Genomic DNA, 14,908 nt, shown 5'->3' with positions numbered 1-14,908 from the left:
ATGGAGCCTGCTTCTCCCTCCTCCTGTGTCTCTGCCTCTCTCTCTCTCTGTCTCTCTCTCTCTCTATGTCTACCATAAATAAATAAATAGCTCTTTAAAAAATAAATAAAAAAAGAAAAAAATAAAAATAAAATAAACTGGCCATATAGCAATGATTTGCATTTCCTGACGCGTGGAGGTTTATGTCTATTAGAGCATAAATTTATCACTGTTAACCTGACTATTGCAGATTATAAGGCTCCTTTAAACTCAAAAGGCCCAAAACAGTATATGTCCATTTATTTATCTTAAAACATATCACTAGCTTTGTGCAGTGGTAGTATCATAACCAATGAGGTTTACCTGAGGCATGATTATTGCTAATTAAAACATATCACTAGACAATTTACAAATTAAATAATTATGTATGTTGTTTCATTTATGTATTATTGTGTAACAAAGCACTTTAATACTTCCTGGTTGGAAACAATAATCATTTGTTTGGCTCACAAAATCTTCGATTTGGGCAGGACTTATGGGGAATAGCTGGTCTTTGTTCCATGCATGGAACATACATAATTATTTAATTTGTCAGGTTATAATTTTCTTTGCCTTGGATATCTACTATTTTTGGCTGAAAATAATATTTTGTCAAGCAACTCTGGAATGTGATTTATTTTATTTTTGAGGGGTTTTGTTTTTGTTGTTTTTTAAGATTTTATTTATTCATGAGAGACAGAGAGAGAGAGGCAGAGACATAGGCAGAGGGAGAAGCAGGCTTCCCATAGGGAGCCTCTTGTGGGACTTGATCCCACACGCCCTGAGCTGAAGGCAGATGCACATCCACTGAGCCACCCAGGCTCAGTCTCATGTTTTTGTTGTTGTTTATGTGTTTTGCTAACTTGTCTAAATTTGAATTGTGATATTTGTTTCCCCTGCATTGTTTCCTCCAAGCTGATATCTTGCATCAGATTTTATAATTGTAATTTATATTTTTTAGCCTGCTTCCTGAGGGAACAGACCTCTACTTGCATAGTGTAGTGGCTGACCAATATATTGGCAAATGTGATCAGACGCTTCAAGTTCTACTGACTAAGCTATATATTGATTGAAGAAGACATCAAATTTTCAGGCAGTTCTCAAGTATCTCTTGAGTCATATTTTGCTGTGCTCTCTCGGGTCTCCTGAATATAAGAAATAGTTTATCAGGTAGCTAGGAATATGTGAAAACATTATCTTAGCCCTATGGATTTCTACTTCCAGATGCTTCCAATTAGATTTCTGTTGGACTGTCAAATACTCCAAAATAGACTGGAAAACTGGAGGTCTTCCCTGTCTTGACTTGTGACATTGATTTTTATCCCCCATTCTGAACTGAGTCTTCCATTTCTAACAACTACAGATGTTTATTGCCCTGCCAAGAATCTAATGAGCTGGTGGGAGCAGGATACAATGGACAAAGATTCATTTTCTTACACAAAGTTGAAACAATTTTTAAGAAGTAATTCTTCCCATATTTTCATCTTCCATTTATCATATACTTCAAGTACCCTTAAATAGTTGATCTAGAAAATTGCATCCCAGATTTTCTTGTTTTCTGCAGAGAAATTATGTTACCTCTTCATATGGCCCTTACCAGAAGACTTCTAAGCTATTTACTCAACTCAAAAAAGAAAGTTTCTTTCTTTTTTTTTCTTAAGATTTGTCTATGACCTCACATATTGTGTTTTAGGGAGTATATTCCATGTGCACTTGAGGAAAAAAGGTATATTCTGCTGTTGCTGAATGGAGTGATTTGTATACATTTGGTAGATATAAGCATTTCCGTTTTGATCATCTGTCTGGTTGTTCTACCCATTATGGAAAGTGGGATATAAAGTCTCCTACTATTCTGGTAGAGCTGGGTTTTTTTTCCCCTACATTTCTGTCAATATTCACTTCACATATTTTGGATCTCTGATGTTTGATGCACATATGATTATAATTTTTGTGCATATATGATTAACATCTTCTTCGTGAATTGATCCTTTTGTCATTATATACTGTTCTTGGTCTCTTGTAACAATTTTTTTCTTGTAACAATTTTTGACCTAAAATCTATTCTGATATTAATAATACTATCCCTGTTCTCCTTTCATTACTATTCACACAGAATTTTTCCCCATTCTTTCACTTTCAATCTATGTGCATCTTTAGAGCTAAAGTGTGTTTCTTGTAACAGACAACATATTGTCTAAAATCCTGCATTTTTATATACATTTTGCTAAATGATATCTTTTGACTGGGGAGTTTATCCATTTACAATTAAAGTAATTATCGACAGGGAAGCACTTACTTTTATGATTTTATTTGTTTTCAATATGCCTTATAGCTTTTGGGTCTTTTTTCCCCATTATTGCTTTCCTTTGTGTTTAGTTGATTTTTCTGTAGTGATATACTTTGATTCCCTTCTTATTTCCTTTTGTGTATATTCCATATATATTATCTTTACAATTGCCTTGAAGATTACATATGACATCATAAAGTTGTGATAGTCTGTCTTAAATTGATACCAATATAACTTCAATTGCATATACAAAATCTCTATTTCTTGATAGTTCCACTCTCCCAGTTTATGTTACCTATGTCACCATATATGCCTTTATTTCTGGCACAACTATTCACATTATTTGTAATCTTTAAAAATATATTTGTCTTTTAAAAGTTGCAGAAAATAAAAAGAGGAGTTACAAACAAAATTACATTAATACTGTTTCTTATATATATATATGTCCAGGTACTTATCTTTACTGGAGAATTTTGTATTTGTATATGGCTTCAAATTACTGTCTGTGTCCTTTTACTTCAACTTGGAGGATTCATATTATCATTTCTTATAGGGAAGATCTAGTGGTAATAAACTCCTTCATCTTTTGCTTGTCCAAGTATGTCTTAAATTCTTCATTTTTGAAGGATAGAACTCTTAGCTAACAGTTTTCTTCTTTCAGTATTTTAGATATAGTATACCATTATCTTCTGAACTGCAAGATTTCTGATGAGAAATCCATTATAAGTCTTATTGGGGATTCCTTTTATGTGATTATCAATTTTTCTTCCTGCTCCAAGATTCTCCCTTTGTGTTTGGCTTTTGGCAGTTTGATTACAATGTGTCTCCCCGTGGGTCTCTGGACTTACTTTACTTGGAGTTTTTTGAGCTTCTTGGGTGTTTATTTTCATGTATTCCATTAATTTGGTAAGTTTTCAATGATTATTTCTTCAAACAATCTCTCTGTTCCTTTCTCTTTCACTTGTCCTTCTAGTACTCCCATCATGTGCATACTGAACAAATTGCTGATGTTGCATAAGTCCCAGATGCTTTATGAACGTTTCTTCATTTTTTTTTCTTTTGACTTCTTAGACTCAACAATTTCAAATTAACTGTCTTCAACTTTGCTACCTCTTTCCTCTGAATATTTACTCTGCTGTTGCATCCCACTAGTAAATTTTTGAATTCAAGTATTATATTTTTATCTCTAGAATGTATTTGATTCATTTTTGTCATTTCTATATCTTTGGTTGACATTCTTATTTTGTTCATGAATTATTTATTTCCTTTGATTCTTTTTCCATTTTTCTTTAGCTCTTTAAGGATACTTAAAACAGTTGTTTAAAAATCACTATCTAATATGTCTTGTGTGTTTTTCTTCAAGACTATATCTGATTTGTTTTGTCGGTGATTGCTCTATTTCTCTGTACGCTTTATTATCTTTTGTTGAAAATTAGTATTTGAAGAAACAACAAATTCTCCCAGTCTTTCAGTCTGTGGAAGATCATTACTAATCACCAAACTCCTAAGCCTTGACATCAGCCTGATGTCAAGGCTTAAGATCTGCTCAGGTATATTTTGGTCATATGTCCTGTCTGGACCTGAATGTGTGTGCACTTGCTTCTTTTTGTAATTTCCCTCATCTATTTTGAAATGACTTAATTTTCCAAAGAGTCTCACCCAGCATCTCCTCAGAACCATAGATAATCTAATATATTCCTTTGCTCATAATGTCTTGCTCTGTAGGTCTGAAGTCTTCTGTAAGTTTTCCAGTCTGAGGTCCTAGCAATCCTGCCACTCCTGTCTGATTTGCAACTCAGGCAGGATAGCTACGGTCCCTCAGGCACCCAAGACAGGCCAGAAAATGGCAAATATTTTCTACTCTGCTTTCTGTGATCCAAGTCAAAGAACCGTCCAGTTGCACAGCGCTGGGGAGGCAGTGGAAGCAAGGGTAAATAAAAATGCCATGAAATGTCCTATCATTTTGAATAAGATTTTTTATTGTTCGGGCATTTGCTTAGTTGCCGTAGATTTTTTTCCCTGTTTTCTAGAGCTCCGATATGTATTTGAGTCAGTGTGTTGTTGTTTTTTTGATGTTTATGTTTGGAAGTAAGAGCCTGCAGCTTCCTGTCAACTTAGCTTCTTAAATTTAACCTAAGACACTATGGAAAGAACATAGTGACTTCTCATCTTCACTGGTTACTATATGCCAGATTCTTTAGTTATGTGTTCTCCTCAGGGCAAAAAAAGTACTTTACTAGAGCAAAACAATCTCTCAATATATTACTTTGCATGGGGGAATTCAGGTTGCCAGCATTTTTTTTTTTCTACTGAAACATACTCATCAGGAGCGCTAGTGCGATGTGATTTCTACATAGATATGACTTTAATCTCTTGTTACTTAGAAATAAGTGCTCTTTCACAAGCAGAGTGCTTAATGCTGTCTATTTAGGACTGAAATAACATTTGTCTTTACTCATGTGGAGACGCTTGATAACTCACTTATATCTACCACATTCTCCACAGTCATGAAGCTTTAACACAATAGATGAATCTACCTTAGATTTCTTTTGAACTTCCTCTCTGATTGCTTCTAGTGTTAAATTAGGAAGATGTTAATAGCATTTACTCACAACATAAAATAAGTCATGTTTAGATCATTAGTCTGTGTAGCATATTTGAACATATTTCCTATTTTTAAAGTTAAATTAAACAGCACACTAGTATAAGCCTCAGGCCATCACATATCTTTGTTACCATGGTTACAGTTTTCACTGGTATATGGCAGGTATTTCTCAGTAGGAAGAACTATACATAAACCTTTGTAATTCATATATAAGATACACACACAAATATATGACATATACATACACACACACATGAATGTATGACAAGGCTGTATAGTATAGTGGTTAAAATTATGGATTCTAGCACTAGTCTTCCTGAGTTTAAATCCTAGATCTACCACTTGATCCATCAGCAAACTTGGACACAGTTCTTAACCTTGTCTGTAACTCATTTCTTTCAGGTGTAAAAGATTGACGAAAGTAGTATGCAACAACATTTTGTTACTAGAATTAAATTACTTGGTACCTACAAAATGCATAGACTATTTCCTGTTATATATTATAGCTTCAATAAATGAATCTGTCAAAGCTAAAGAAAATGCCCAAGTTGAATTTCTTATGTATAAGGCATACCAAGCCTTTTTTTAATGTAACTTCACCATCCACTTTTTCTATATAGATTTCATTTTCAACACATGATTATATACAAATATCTGTATATCACTAGTAAATATAGTGCTCAGTAAAATGCTTGCTTTAGCTTCTGCAAGAAACCACTTTAGGTTTTATATGCTATATAAATAGAATGACTGTAATAAGGGTGCCTATAAGTATGATATTCAACAATTTTATAAGTGAAATTGGTTATATTATTAATTATGCCATGGTAACAAGCATATACTAAAACTTTTTCAAGAAATCTAGAGATAAATATGAGATTTAGGGATCTAAAAGCTTAGGGACCATGGTGAAACCACCACGATGTAATTTAAATTATCAGAAAGAACATGGTGAAATAGAGGTAAAATGAATATTGTTAAGATAGAAATCATGTCACAATTCAGCTCCAGCCCTAATTTGATAAAATTGGTTACCCTATTACATCTACATAGGAAAGAATGAGTAAACTCTCATTTCAACAAGCAGAACTAGTTGAAAAAATTAGAGAACTGTAAGCTGAAATATATCAGTAATAATATTGACTATATAAAGACTAAAGATACAATCACAAAAATAAAGATTATCAAAGTATATTTAAATTTTCAAGGATACACTATAAGATATATAATATTTAAATAAAGCTTTGTAATTATAAATAAAATGATGAGAAAAATGTATCATACAAACTACCAAAAGAAAGAAAGAGCTGAATCATACTCAATGAAGAAAGATTGAACATATTTTCTGCAGGATCAGGAATTTGACAAAGATATCCACTCTTGTCACTTTTATTCAACATAGTACTGGAAATCCTAGCCAGAGCAGTTAGTCAAGAAAAAGACATAAAATGTATTCAATTGGAAAGGAAGTATTAAGATTATCTCTGTGCATAGATAGCATGATTTTCTATGTGGCATACACTAAACAGTACACCACACACACTCACACACACACACTGTTAGGACAAATAAATTCAAAACAGTTTGCAGGATACAAAATCAACATACAAAAATCACTTGCATTTCTATACACTAACAATAAACAATCAGAAAAGAAAATTAAGAAAACACCCCTATTTACAATAGCATCCAAAAGCCAAAATATTTAGGGATTAAGTTTAACCAAGGAGACAGAGACTTGTACACCAAAAGCTATAGAACATTTCTGAAAGAAATTAAAGAAAATACAAATAAATGGAATAATATCCCATATTCATGGATTGAAAACTTAACACTGTTAAAATGTCAATACTGACCAAAGTGATCTTTAAATCATTACAGATTTAATGTAATTCCTTTAAAAATCCCAATGATTTTTTTTTCAGAAATAGAAAATTCCATCCAAAAATTCATATGGAATCTCAATGACCCCAAACTGCCAAAACAATCTTGAAAAAGAAAAAAAAAAGGTGTCTCACACCTCATGATTCCAAAACTTATTCTCAACCTATACTAATCTAAATAAATAAATAAAAATAAAGCTATACTAATCAAGATGTTGACTTTAAGTCAGTGTAGCTTTAATGTCAGCAAGTGGATATTTGTAGAACCTTATTTTATTACTACATTTCCCAAATATCTACTGTTATATTTGCTGTTGTACCAAATAGCTTTATGCCCAGTGTTCTTTTTTGTTTCTTTTGAGCAGTGTTTGTGTCTTTTTCCCTTATTCCCCTTCTAGGAACTGTCAGTAGGTATGTCTGATCCTACTGATTATTTTACTTTTAAGAAAATCATTATTTAGAAATTTACAACTTTATTATTATGAAAGATAAAAAAGCATACACTATGAGTCAAGATAGCCTAACAATCCTTTTCCCCCCAAAAAAGTCCTCAGAGGTCTAAGACAGTAAATATTTATTTCTGGTTCATGCTACATGCATAATTCAAGAGGTTCCACTTAATAAATTAACAATCCATAGATCCAAGCTGAAATAGGCTTCAAGATCTACTTTTACATATGAAAAAAGAAAAAAAGGGGGATGGTGATTTAGAATCTAGTTCTCAAATACTTCACATTTCATTTTCCAGAACAAGTCAAACTTAAGTTGAAAGTGGTCAAAATTAATTTTAATGGAGTGGGGAAGTATAATTAATCCCCTACAAATATACAGGAGAGAACTAGAATATTTGGGAAAAACCCTAGTGATCACTACACACAGTACTTGTATATCTCTGGATAACAATGTCTTAATAGGGTCCATAAAACTTTGTGAAGCCTAATAAATTGTAGGTGTATATGAATTTTGTGAAACTTGAGATATAAAATTGAGATATAAATGGGCTAATTCAGTGCCTCTGTCAGATTATCAAGAATTCATGGAACTCTTTCATTAAAAAAGCATTAAGAAATTATAATATGTATCAAGAAAATAAAAATATATTTCCAAATAGGCAAAGTACTAAAAATGCAATGTAGCACTTTATTCATATAATGTGACTGTATTTGAAGTATACTAGGATATTTTAGTAAAAACTGAGGTTTTTGTCCTGAAATCTTTGTGTAATGTGATAAATAGCATTATTTCTTAGAATCTCAGTTGTTCGATTTCATCATTGCAGAAGCAAAATTGGACATATGCTGATTGAGGGAATTGAGGGAATTTGTTCACTGGAACAAATACCACCTAGTAACATTAATTTTAGAATGGTTCTGTTTTCCCATTTAGAACATCTAGTTCCAGGTTAAGTGATGAATCTGTGATCCTGGAAGAAGCCTAGGAGATAAAGAGTTATATTCTATACCAAATTGAAAAGTTTCACTCCTTTGAAGTACACCTTCACCTTTGAAGTACAGGGCAAATTCATATTGCTTTTTGTGCAGACATATCTCTTGAAGAAATGACCCCCTTTTTGTCATCAAAATGGAGTAGATGAATCTGACTCATTAAAAAATATTATGAAAGAGGTTGCAATGATGCAGATTAATTTCCTATCATTCAGTGCTTTAGAAATTTTAAAACATTTATTATTGCCACGTTTATCTCATGCAGTTCAGTAAAATGACAGCAACATTTTATCTCAAGCAGTTAGAGAAGAATGTATCTTAAAAATACATTTATTGAGCATTTTACTGAAAATACGGGGTTGTAATAATGCATACAACAGCATTATCATAAATAGTAGCTATAATAAACAACAGTTAAAAAGAGTTTATGGGAAATAATAGCAAAAAACAGCTTTCTCTCCCAGTCTAGGATGCATACTTTAAAACTGTTAGTATTTCTTCTATAGTTAATGGAATGAATGTATTTAACTAACAGCAAAAAAAGTTGATAAAAAATTGTCACATGATTTTTGTGGGTCAGATGTCCACATGTTTTTTGCTAGCTTAATTTCATAAATAGTGCCAACACATGCAAAGTGAAATAAAGAACCAAACACATTACCTAGAGTAAAACAAACCCTGTTTTTGCTTTTTCTTAATTGCCTAAATTGCTTGTGTACCAAAGTATTAGTATTCAGGCTTTTTTTTTTTTTTAATTTACTTATTCATGAGAGACACAGAGAGAGGCAGAGATGTAGGCAGAGGGTGAAGCAGGCTCCATGCAGGGAACCCAATGTGGGACTCGATCCCTGGACCACGGGATCACACCCTGAGCCAGGGGCAGGTGCTCAACCGCAGAGCCACCCAGGCATCCCAGTATTCAGGTTTAAAAAAAATATATAGATAATAATGTGAATTTGTCTTTTCTCATATTGTAAGTGAGAATAGGTAATATTTGATTACACTAACAACACCATGAGATTAAACTTGAATTTTCAGCCTGAAATGTACTGTGAAACATAAAGTTATCTTTTTTTAAGAACAAAAAAATCTAGGATAAGATATTTTTAATTAAATGATTTTTACATAAAAGGGATTGAGTAAATATGTTAGCAAATGTAAATACATAGTTCACATTCTTTATAAAGAAATCTTTTTTTTATAAAATAGGCAAGGGATTTTATAGACAAGAGATATTAACCTCACTCATCGTAAAGGGCAATCAGACAAGCCACGAGGTTTCAGACTGGGAGAAGGGACACATACTTCACAGCTCTCATGAGATTTACAGCACATAAAATAGAGTTTTATAACCCTGGATGAGATTGTGCTTCAGTCCTGGACATATCCGTTTTTTATGGTCATTAAAAGTTACTGAGTTAACTGCTCATTATACAGTTTAATCTGCAGTCTTACTTTTGCTCTACTTTTAGAAGAGCTGAAGTAGTTAAGGTAAAATTAGAGTTCTTCCGAAACTTTGAAAATGTGTGAAATTTGACCTCAGGTATAAATATGAGACCCAGAAAGGTTTTGTTGACTTGATTAAGTCATTCTTCATTTATGTACATTGAAATTCCCAATCCATAGCTGGCATGATATTCTTTTTAAAGCTGTCTTTGGAGAAGTTTCTCATCAAAACACATTCCAATATATTAATTCCTTTCCTTTATGGATAGTGTCTTATGTATTCTTTTTTTAAAAAAATAATTTTTATTTATTTTTTCATGAGAGACACAGAGAGAGAAGGAGAGACACAGGCAGAGAGAGAAGCAGGTTCCCCACAGGGATCCTGATGTGGGACTCATCCAGGATCAGGATCACACCCTGAGCCAAAGTCAGACGCTCAACCACTGAGCCACCCAGGAATCCCTTATGTATTCTTTTTAACCAAACTTTCTACACCACAATTTAGGAATACATTCTCTTAACATTTTCTAGAAGCATTAGAGTTTTATTTTTCTTTTCTATTTATATACATAATCCACTTGCAATGGATTTTTTTTTGTATAGGATTTTGTGGGGGGTGGGGTAGATCAATCTACATTGTGGTTATTAAAGTAATTAAACAAGGAGGCCATTAGACTAGGGTAGCTCTAATTTCTTGGCAGCCTACATAAGCAAACCAAAATCAATGCACTCAACTGTGGGAAAATGAAACAACCAATCACAATCCAGCCAACTAGGATTTCCCAAATAAGGTAACCACTTAAGCTGTAGCCAATCAAATAATTTCCTTGCTTTGCTTAGAGTCTTCTTTATAAAAACCTCTTCTTTAGCTCCTGTTAGGGAGTGCTTCTAGCCATTTCTGGTTTGGCACTGCCTGATTTGGATAGATGTATGATCTAATAAACTCTTGAAAATTTTAATGTGTCTCAATTTATCCTTCAAGATAAATTCATCTTAGGATTCTACTAATGAATAAACAAGGAATGAAAAAAAAATAAACAAGGAATGAACACACTAACATTAAATTATAGCATACCTTGATACAAATAGCCAAATATTGAGACTATCCCTGTATCTGAGAGATGCAGTAAGTTTAATATATATATAGCATACGTTATATATATATATATAACGTATGTTTTATAAATATGTGTGTATATATATAGTTATAAAAAAAGACTTGAAATTTAAACAGTATATTTTTCAAAAAGGCCACATAAAAGATAGCCAATTAGGAAAAACTAACATTCTGAACGATTAATATAAAAGTTTGAGGTTTAAAATAAGGGAGCCCCTCATTATTCCTTTTAGATACTGATTCTATGAAATGGAGACAGCTTACTTGCATTCCAACTATTATGATTTGCTTTATATGCCACATTTCCTTACCTAAACTTCCTAGGATTATCCAAAATATCCAGCTGGATTTTAATAATTCTTCTGTGTAACACACACCTTAAATTTGCTTAGGGTTTCTCAATGATTTCTTCAAACTATTTCTCCTCATTTTCATGTAAGTATTTGTTCTTTATTCTTGTCACTTCTGGATTAGCTATTTTCATTTCTTCTTTAAGGATTTATTCATATAATAAATGACATATTTCATTTGTCAAGGTACAGTTGCATCACAAGAATGTAATGACAGTCTTATATCTTCCTTCCAACATCCATATATATATATATATATCTATATATATATATATATATATATCTATCTATCATCTCTCTATCTATCATCTATCTATCATCATCATCAGTCATCTGCCTATCCTCCTTATTACACTGTGTTTGAATGACTTGGACTCCAAATGCAATATCAGGTAATGATAGGGCATCATTTTCTTATTTCCAATCTTAGGTAAAAGATTTAAATATCTTTAAAAAAAAGTGCAACTTTTTGGTAGAATTTTGCAGGTGTTATTTATTGAATAATAAAGTTTTCCTTTATTTCTGATTAGTATTTCTATGATAAATAGGTATAGATCATTTGAAACTTATTTTTCACAGTTTATTGTATATATAAAATTTTCTTCCTTTTTTAAAAATATGGTAAATAACAATGGTTTAATTTCCAATGTTAGATCAATTTTGAAGGCCTAGCTTAAACATATTTGGTTGTGATTTTTAACTTTTTCATATATTGTCAGATTTGGGATAACAAGGTTGGGATAATAAGTTTTGGGATAACAAGTTTTAATTTTTTAATCATTTGGAAGATGTTGCTGGTAAAGCCTACCTGAGCCTAGAAATTTCTTTTTGGGAATATTTTAAAATATGGACTAAATTTCTTTTATAGAAACAGGACTGATCAAATATACAGTTGTATTTGGGACAGTTTTGTAAATTATATTTCCTAGGAATTTGCCTGTATCTTCCAAAATAAATTGGCATAAAATTGCACAATATTGGAGTCTGGCTCCTGGTTAAAGCTTAGGTGTGATTTTTCTCATAAAAGTAGGAAGTGTCTTACTTTACTATATGTTTTGATTTTTATTTTTTACTTATTTATTTTTATTATTGAAATATATCTGACATATAACATCTATAAATTTAATGTGTACAGCATGGTAATTAGATACATTTTTATATTGTAGATTGGCAAACCTCTATCAAATCACATAATAATCATTTCTTTTCTATGGCAGGAAAAAATAAGAACTTGTCTCTCAGCAATTTTGCTGGTGAATTATTGAATAATATTGAAAAATTTATTTTCCATTCTGTAGGTTGCCTATTCATTTTGTTAATGTTGCTTTTGCTGTACCTTTTAGTTTGTTGTAGTACCCATGTTTGTTTTTGTTTTTGTTTCCTTGTTTTGGTGTCAAATCCAAAAAATCATTGCTGAGATCAATGTCAAGGAGTTTAGGGAGCTCACACCTTATTTTTTATTTTTCTAGGAGTTTTATGTTTTCAGGTCTTATGTACAAGTCTTTATTCAATTTTGGGTTGATTTTTGTGTATGATGTTATTTGATAGGGATCTGGTTTCATTCCTTTTTATGTGGCTATTTTGTTTTCCCTCCATTTATTGAAGAGACTATCCTTTTCATTTTAAAAAATTCTTGGTTCTTCTGTGGAAAATTAATTGACCATATGTGTAGTAGTTTAGTTCTGGGTTTTCTATTCTGTTCAATTGATATATTTGACTGTTTATATGCCAATACCCTACTGCAGCTTTGTAACATAGTTTGAGATCAGGAAGTATGATGCCTCCAGGTTGGTTCTTCATTAAGATTGCTTCAGGTTTTTGGAGTCTTTTGTGATTTTATACAAATCTTAGGATTTTTTTTCTATTCCTGTAAAAAATTACATTGGAGTTTTTATAGAGATTGCATTTAATTTGTAGATCACTTGGGATAGTATGAACATTTTAACAATATCAATTCTTCCAACCCATTAACATAGACTATTTTTCCAGTTTTTGTGTTGTCTTTAATTTCTTTGATCAAGATCTTACATTTTCAGGGCACCTGGTTGGCTCAGTGATTGAGCATCTGCCTTGGGCTCAGGTAGGTCATGATCCCGAGGTTCTGGGATGGAGTCCCACATTAGGCTCCCCACAGGGAGCCTGCATTTCCCTCTGTCTATGTCTCTGCCTCTCTCTCTCTGTCTCTCATGAATAAATAAATAAAATCTTAAAAAAAAATGTATGTATAGGTCTTTTACTTCCTTTGTTAATTTATTCCCAGGAATTTTATTCCTTTCAATGCTATTGTAAATGGGATAGTTTTTAAAATTTCTCTTTATGATAGTTCATTATTTTTGTATAGAAATGCAAATAGTTTTTGTATATTTATTTTGTATCCTGAAAATTTATTGAAATTGTTTATTAGTTCTAACAGTCTTTCGGTGAAATCTTTAGATTTTTCTTTTATGTATAATATCATGTCATCTGCAAATAGAGACAATTTTAACTTCTTCCTTTCTGATTTGGATGCTTTTTTTGTTTCTTTTTCTCACCTAAGTAGTCTCAGGATATATCATATGTTGGGCCACAAAAAAAATATTAAAAATTTGAGATTTAAATCAAATTAAGCATTTTTCTGACCACAGTGGTATTAAACTAAAATTGATTACAAGGGGAAACCTGGAATCTTTAAAAAAGCAGAGGCACCTGGTGGCTCAGTTGGTTGAGCATCCAACTCTTGATTTTGGCTCAGGTCATGATCTCAAGGTCCTGGGATCAAGCCCCGTGTAAGGCTCCACAATTGGTGGGGAGTCTGCTTGAGGATTCTTTCTCTCCCTCAGCCCCTCTCCTCATTTTCATTTTCTCTCTCTCAAAGAAATAAATCTTACAAAAGAAGAAGAAGAAGAAGAAGAAGAAGAAGAAGAAGAAGAAGAAGAAGAAAAAGACTAGATAATTCACAAATACATGGAGGTTAAACAACATGTTCTTGAACAACCAGTGGGTCAAAGAAGAAATCAAAAGAGAAATAGAAATCAAAAGATATCTTGAGATAAATGAAAATGGAAAGACAATATACCAAAACATATGGAATGCATTAAAAGGAGTTCTGTGGGGGAATTTTTTAGATAAACAACTATATTAAGGGGAAAAAAAAATCTCAAACAACCTAACTTACACTTTAAGTAACTAGAAAAAGAATGAACTAAACCCAAAATTAGCAGAAAGAAGAAAATAACAAAGATCAGAGTTGAAATATAGAAAAGATCAATAAAACTGAAAGGTTAGTTTTTTGAAATTATAATCAGACTACACAAAACATTAACTAGGATTACCAAGAAAAAAAGAGAGAAGACTCAAATAAATAAAATTATCAGTGAAAGAGAAGACATAACTATTACCACAGAAATACAAAGGATCATGAGACTACTATAAACAATTATATGTTAACAAATTGGACAACCTAGAAGAAATGGATACATTCCTAGAATCATACAACCTACCAAGACTGAATCATGAAGAAATAGGAGATCTTAACAGACCAATTTCAGGTAGGGAAATTGTGTTAGTAATCAAGAACCTCCCAACAAACAAAGTCCAGGGACAGAGGCTTTTTATTTTTTTAGCAAATAATTAAAGAAGAATTGATACCAATTTTTCTCAAATTATTCTAAAAATCAAAGAGAGAAAGAACACTCATTTTTTAAGATATTTTATTTTTTAAGTAATCTCTACACCCAATGTGGGGCTCAAACTCAATAACTCTGAGTTACATTATTCA

At 32.0% G+C, this 14,908-nt stretch overlaps 1 non-coding gene across 1 annotated transcript; it reads left to right on the top strand.

Moving 5' to 3' along the window:
• Positions 1-302: 302 nt before the first annotated feature.
• LOC140640805 (U4 spliceosomal RNA) lies at positions 303-437 on the top strand. The gene has a single exon (XR_012037431.1). It is a non-coding gene; the product is annotated as a U4 spliceosomal RNA (small nuclear RNA).
• The last annotated feature ends 14,471 nt before the right edge of the window (positions 438-14,908 follow it).

This window comes from Canis lupus, chromosome 9 (genome assembly GCF_048164855.1).
Source record: "Canis lupus baileyi chromosome 9, mCanLup2.hap1, whole genome shotgun sequence".
NCBI classification, from domain to species: domain Eukaryota; kingdom Metazoa; phylum Chordata; class Mammalia; order Carnivora; family Canidae; genus Canis; species Canis lupus.
Note: the sequence above shows the minus strand (reverse complement) of the source record. Positions and strands in the feature narration are given on the sequence as shown.